Raw genomic sequence first — 7117 nt, 5'->3', positions numbered from 1 at the left:
CCAGCCCCGCCACCCTAGGGCATCAAAAACTCAAGAGTCATCTTTGCAGCGTGGCTGCCGGGAAAGCGTCCGGCACGCTGGCCCCGCTGCTCTGACCCCGTATATCCGCATCATGTGACGCTTCGCCATCCTTTCCCGAGGCTTTCGGCTGCCTTTCCCCCCCCCATCTCCTCCGCCGAGCCACGCTAAGCTCAGCCCCCCCCCCCCAGCTCCCTCGCTCCTCGGATCAGGCCGGCTCGCAGGCCGTGGCGTGGCCGGCCGTGATGCAACGCCGCGTCAACCGGCGTCAAAACCTCAGCGTTCGCTTCACCTCGCACCTTTGCATCGCAACCCCGGCAGCCGTCCGGCACGGCCCCCCCCAACCCCGGTTCCCCCCCCCTTACGCCTTGCCCCCCGCCTCACCTAACTCGCAGGACGGGGATCTCTCTCTCCATAGCAGAAGGAGATGGAGTCGCTTATTTGGGGAGGGGGGAAGCCCTTTGGCTTTTGAGCCGGGCATAGGCAGCTCCCGGGGCTGCCTCCGTGCCCACAGCGGGACGGCGAGCCGGCAGCGAAGCTAGCGGCTTCACGGCAAAGCTATTTATTTCCCTGCAACGGGAGCTGCGAGCAGCCGAGCTGCAGCTTTGAGCTTTCTTCTTCTTGGAGTGGGTCACGGGGAAGGAACACGTAAAGCTTGTTTGCCAGCCGCATGATTTGGCTTATTTGCTCTCTTGTAGCAGGTGCTTAATTGTGGCATAAAGAGTTCCTGGCAGCTTTCTGGGCAGCCGAATTCCCGCCTGCCCCCCTCCCTGCTAGGCAAAACAAAAGCACAATTGTCACTTTGCAGCCGAAACACCCGGGCTGCAGCGCTCCCACCGACCCCTTTCCCGGCAGAAGGCTTTGCCGGGAGGAGAGAGCTGGTGGTGGGAGGCACCGGCGAGGGCACCGGGGCAGGGGAAGGGGCTCGGGAGCATCTGCGGAGCACGTGGCCGTTACTTGCAGCCCCTCTTCTCCGTGGGAAGAGAAACACAAGTCTCAGCCGACTCGCCGCATCCCACCGCTCCCCAGCGAGCCCACGCTGCGGCATGGCACGGCACGGCACGGCACGGCACGGCTGCCCACGGCATGGCACGGCTGCAAGGCGATAACTCCCTCAGCACCGCTGCCCCTGGCAGGGCTGTAATTAAAAGGCCATTTGCTCCCTGCTCCCATGTCTCTCGCCAATTTAAGCCTCTTGAACTTGTCCCAGAGGGCTCCCATCTGCCCGGCTCCGTAATCACTCTCGCTCCCAGGCAAAGAGCTCCAAACCCGACGGCTGAGCGCTGGGGGTCACGCTGGGGAGCTCGCACCGCTGGCAGCAAGCATCCCTTCTCACCCCGTAGCATCCTCCTCCCTCCATCTCCCCCTCCCCAGCAAGGAATGAAGCAGCTCTCTGGATATCAGAGACATGAGCGGACATTGCTCCAGCCATGCCCTCCCCAGTAAATTTTATGGCTCTCTAGGCTTTAATGCCCGGAGCATCTCCATCCCTCCCAGGTGCTCCCCGTGCCCCTGCCCAGCCTCGCTGGGGGTTGGCATGCAGGTCCCCCAAATTGCAGGGTGCAGGGATGCAAACTCATTTTCCTTTTGCTCCTTGGAGCAGCCAGCAAACGCTCTGCAACTGCTGCAGCCTTCCCAGCTCTGCCCCTGCCAGTGCCCCCTACCCTGATCCCTAAATAAAGCTGAGCTCAGCGTTATTCACCTTGCAGAGGGCTGAAGGACCAAGGCAATGCATCCCCCACCAGCAGCACCCCAGCAAAAGCGGATTTGCAGTGGGGAGACACCCCAACACCCTCCAGCAGCCCCGGACCACACGCTTCCGTGGTCCCCGCTGCCAGAGACCTGCCTTCGCCTTGCTCTGCCCTAAGCCCTGCCGCGAGTTTTCCGCCTTATCCGTGGGGGAACGGAGGCATGTGTCGGAAGGGAGCAAAGAGCAAAGTCCCCTGGAGAAAGTGGCCGGAGGAAAAGTGCCTGAACCGGGAGGCTGGAGGAGCCAGTGCCGCGGCGGGAGGGTACTTACAGGCTGTGAGCCATGGCAGTCATCTTCCCGGCGGGGCTGCCTTTCCCTTGGGTTTCCATCTCTTTCTCTTGGCAGACTCTGAAAGGAAAGGGCAGAAGGGCTCTGTGAAAACACCCCAAACGTGGACGTCCCCCGCTCCTGCACGACGTCACCCCGCTACCCTGGGGACAAAAAAGCTTTGGGAAGGCAAGTCCTGCATGGCCATCTGGGCTGGCCAAGAAGTGTCCTTGTGCGGGGAGAGGGATGTCCCTCATCTACCGAGCGGCTCTGCCCGCCGTCCCTACATCTCACTGCCGGGTCTGCTCTCCCCACGCCACCACCTTCACCGTACAAAGCAGCCGATGGGAGAGACACATAGATACATGCAACAGGCATGCACAAACCCATCCCTTTCACTGAAGCCCTGCGCTGGGTTTCACAGTGCCAGCATCCTCTCGGCCCCAGTGGCTGGCCAGTGTCGTCAAGGGGTCCCCCAGTACCACTCCCCTGCTCCAAGCACCTTACTCTTGGGCTAAAAGCCTTCTCTGCGGGCACATGCACTCCGAGCAGTGCCTGGCTCCCGGGGCGGCCAGCAGACCACCGAGCCCTCCGGCATGTTTGCTTTGGCCAAAGCTTCCCTCCCGTGAGCTCCGGAGCAAGGCAGGGCAGCAGGGTTCTCCCCTCCTTCTCCTGTCACCAGATCAACGGTGCCTGCAGACGTCAGGCTGGAGCAGAGTCCAGCCTGGGCTTCGCTCCTGGCAAAGCCAGCAGACGCCTGGCTCCTGCTGGGAAGTGGGAGTGGGTTTTGGAGACCCACCACAGTGCTTGGTCCTTTCCCAGATCCACCCAGGAAGAGCAATCAGGGTCACCCCTCCATTTTGCTGCTCCGAAAACCACAAATCCTCCAGGTTTTTTTCCTGGGTGATGCTACCAGGGGTCTCCTTGCTCCGGACAGCTGCCCCAGGCATCCGGGTGGGCTCCCGAGCCCCATCAGCAGGACTGGGAGAGCTCAGCCTTCCCTCACCGGGCAGCCAGGGAGGGAGAAGGCAGCTTAGACAAATGGTTTTTATGGGCTTAATGTCCATTTGGACCCAGCAGGCAGGAGAAATCTCCGACCAGCACTCTGCAAAAATGGCAAAACCCCACCTGACCATGATGGGGGAACAGCGAGGGCAAAAGGGCCCTGTGCCGCTGGAGACGGCGTAATGGGATGTGCCACCATGCCGGTGGGGAGAGGACTGGGAAAGAGAGTCCAGGAAAGAGTTGATACCAGAGAAGAAGGTCTAAAACAAGCAAAAAGAGCATTTCTGCACATTTCCTCCCCTGTCCTGCCAAAGCAACAAGGTCTATCTCTGAGCCAGCAGATTGGGGTGCTCTGGAAATTCACTGCACGCACATATTATTACCCAGCCACACGCCTGGATCCCGTCTCCCAGCCCTGAAATACAGCCACCTGATACACCACGGGTGATAACTCATCCTGCCATTGACACCGCTGCAGAATTTCAGGGATTCATCACTCAGTTTATAAATATTTAAACCTGGAAGGAGCCATGTACTCCTGTAAAATGCAACGTATTAGACAAGCAAAGCAAACCTTCCTTTACCCTAGCACAGAGCTAATGAACATCTGGGGCTTTCCAGACAGATCTTTTGCAACTAGAAACCCGGTCAGGGCAAAATTCAAGGTCTCGGTCCACGCGTGCAGGATTTCTGCACCCTCCAGCTGGGACGCATTGGATTTACGGCTCTGACTGGTGCAGAAAGCGCAGCTGATATGAAATTGCAGCTAAGGCTGCTCTTTCAGCTGCTTCCCCCTACCACCCCAGCCAGGTTTTGGGCATGCACGGCCGGTCCCACGCTCGTGGGACGGCTGCAGCTGCAGCCTGAAACATTTACAGGCTCCCCGCCGGCCGGCTGCTTCATGCAGTATTCACAGCCTCATACAGTATTAAGAGCTGCTGACGCCTCGTGAAAAAACTGTGAAAAGCTTCTATTTGGGGAAAGTTCCTCTTATAACGGTGCATCCTGTGGCTTCTCTGTTTCCCTTTTCTCCTGGTTCTCTTGCTAGGGAGAGCAGGGCAAAAATAGGCTGATAGCGTTGCCAACGAGCCTGGGCTCTTCATCAGAAGAGGAAAATAACCCCCTGAGCAAACAACCCCAAGGAATTAATTCTCACATCGCAGCCGGGGAGCTGCTATGGGTGCGGGGTGGGTGTCTGCCTGGTTTGCTGCAGCTTGGAGACCGATGCTCAGTGAGGAGGGGGAAAGCGGAACCTTCCTGGGTCTTGTCCCTGGGTCTGGCTGCAGCCAGCACCCGGCACGGAGCACGGTGCGGGGTCTGGGAGGGCTCGGTGGGGGCCCACATATCTCAACATTTAAAAAAAAAAAAAAAATTAAAAAAAATCAAAGAACAAGGAGTCTGTTTCTAAGCAACTGTCTCCAGTAGGGATGGAGAGCAGAGGAAGGGGAAGAAGCAATGCTGGGTAGGGAGAAAACTTCTGGGGTCCCAGAGCCCCCAGCAAGACCCGAGGGGATGAGGGAGGGAGCGGAGGAGCTGCCCGGGTTTGTCTCAGCAGCGACGGCTGGTTGAAAGGCAGGAAAAGGGGGGACACGGAGGTGTCAAACCACCAGCAGCCAGCACTGGGAGCAGGCCAGTCCCCCCCACCCAGGACAGAGGTTCACGGGTGGGTGAGCGGGAGCATCATCCCCTTTCCTCGCCGCAGAGCCCAGCTGCAAGCCATGGCCCACGGGAGAGCGGCCGTGCCTCGTGCCCTCGCTTGTGCAACAGCACCCGAGCCCACAAAACCACTTCCTACCCTAACGGCTCCCGGCCGAACGAAGCGGCAGCAGGGCTGCCTATCGCCCTGCCAGGTGGTCCGCAGGCAGCGGGAGGCTGCCGGCAAGGCGGGCGGGCAGGGAGGTGACGGCAGCATTTGGTGGCCGTACGGACGTCCCCGGCTACCCGCCAGGAGACATCAACACCCCTTATTGAAGCAGCAAATAGCGGCCACGGAGAGTCACTGGTTTTACCTGCTCTGTTCCCGTGGGAGAGCTGGGTGGCACCCGTCCCACGCTGAAAGGCTCTTCGCCCCCGTAACTCGGTGTCTTCTCGCATGTGGCTCTGCCCGAGCACCCTCCTCTCTGCCCATACCGGCCACGGGCTACTCATTAAACCCGGATTGCCACCAACACGCCCCACAGAGCCCTGTCGAGGCCTGACAGCCCAATTCTCGCCAGCTTGAAGGGGAGCGAAGGGACAATGAGGGAACGAGTTGCTGAGAGCATCACCTGCTCCGGAGGGTCTGCAGCAGCCCACAGGGCTGGAAACAGCCTGCGGCGGCACTTAAAGCTACTCCTGTGGCACGAACCGGCTCTGCTCCAGTGCAGCCCACCAACCCGTTTCCAAACCCTCAATCCCCACACCCCTTTGCATACCCCTGCAGCTCCCCAGCAAGGGGGAAAAGCCCTCAGCCTCACCATATCCCATCGTCGCTACCGGGGCCAGCCCCGCCAAATCCCTAGGGAAAAAATGGGGGATAAATTTGCTCCAGGCAGTCGGCAGAGTTACCTGCGTGCACTGGCTCTGCACCGTCCCACGGTTCTCCCCCTCCGGTCCAGCAGCTGCCTTGGCTTTCCTGAGGTGCTAACTGGCCTGGACAGGTAGGACTCATTTTTATACACTCTCCCATGTGATCCAAACAAATGCCCTAGGGATGAGTTTTTGCACTGACACAAATAAAGGGGCCGGGTCTAAAACCTGTTGAACCACAATCCGTGCTCAACGGACAGGAATTTTCCACTCGGAGCTCAGCCCGGCTCTGGGTGTGCCTGCGGCACGGCACGCGCCAGAGCCCGCATCTCCCTGCTCCCGAAAATCCCGTTTCCCTACACTTCCAAAATCTTTCAGACTCATTCCTAAGTGCTTCCTGTACTGCAGTGGGAGAAAATGAACCTGGATGGAGGGATGGATGGGAACTATAATGGCTAGAGCCATTGGTTACATCTAAATTCTGCAAATTGTTTGCTATTTCTCCCATGGTCCGTGGAAAATAACACAGCAGAAGATGCCAGCCAGGGCGAGAAATGGGGGGGGAATCGTTTGCCCCTGAAAAAGCAAACTCTCCCTGCAGCCTTGGGGCTTGGCAATGGCACTTCTGCAAAGGTCAGAAGGTGCTTTTGGGAGCCATGAGCTGCCCAGCCTGTGGGTCCCTCACCAGCACGCTCCTTGCAGCATATCAGGGATGCTGATGGTGTGGTGCTGGCGAGGAGGAAGGCAGGTACCAGGGCAGGGGGAGTCAAAGCGACCAGAAGTGACCGGGATGGGAATGGAAAGGGGAGGGTGAGCTTTGGATGAGCAGCGGTGAGTCAATGGGAACCAAGGGACCAGGGAAATGACCACGGGCCACGGAAAGGAGAGGTGGTTCGAAGGGGTGAATCAGTGGGACCAGCTGGTGAGTCAATGGGAAAGGAGGGAGCTAATGGGCTGATGGGCAGCAGGTGTCTGTCGGGCTTAAAAAGAAGCAGGAGGAGCCCCTAGGATTGAACCAGCTCTGCTCAGGCTGCTCTTCTTAGAGGACCTCTGGAGAATGCTGTCTGCAGGTACTGATGTAGCCGATAACAGGCAGGAACGTGCTGCGCAGCACACACACACACATGGCATTTTTTTTGCTGGTGCAGGTCTTGCCTCACCTTCTAATTGAGATGCTGTTATGCCCCAGGCGCTGCTGCTGCTGCGTGTGCCTGGCACCTGGGGCTTACTCATATGTGCAGTATGTTCTCATGGGAGGCACAGCCATTTGCTCTGGCCCGAGCTGAGCTAAGCTAGAAAGGGAAGCCAAGGGGGATTTTTATGCCTAATTTTGTGGCAGGTACTAAAAAGGCTCCTGTTGTGCTGTGTCACAGAGCAAGGAAGATGCTCCCTGTTCGGAGCAATGCCTGGCTTGCAGCTGCTCGCTCTGTGCAACTCGGAGCATCCTGCAAATGGCCCTGACCTCTGCAAACTGCAGTCTTAGCGTGTGTCCTGGCTCTGAGGGTTACCCTGGGGGGGGGGGTGCATGCCCTTGCCTTTGCAAACTGCCCCCTGCTCAGCCTCTGGGCC

Source organism: Haliaeetus leucocephalus, unplaced genomic scaffold (assembly GCF_000737465.1).
Source record: "Haliaeetus leucocephalus isolate CR32 unplaced genomic scaffold, Haliaeetus_leucocephalus-4.0 Scaffold162, whole genome shotgun sequence".
Lineage (NCBI taxonomy): Eukaryota > Metazoa > Chordata > Aves > Accipitriformes > Accipitridae > Haliaeetus > Haliaeetus leucocephalus.
The sequence above is the reverse complement of the archived record's forward strand: the minus strand, read 5'-3'. Positions refer to the sequence as shown.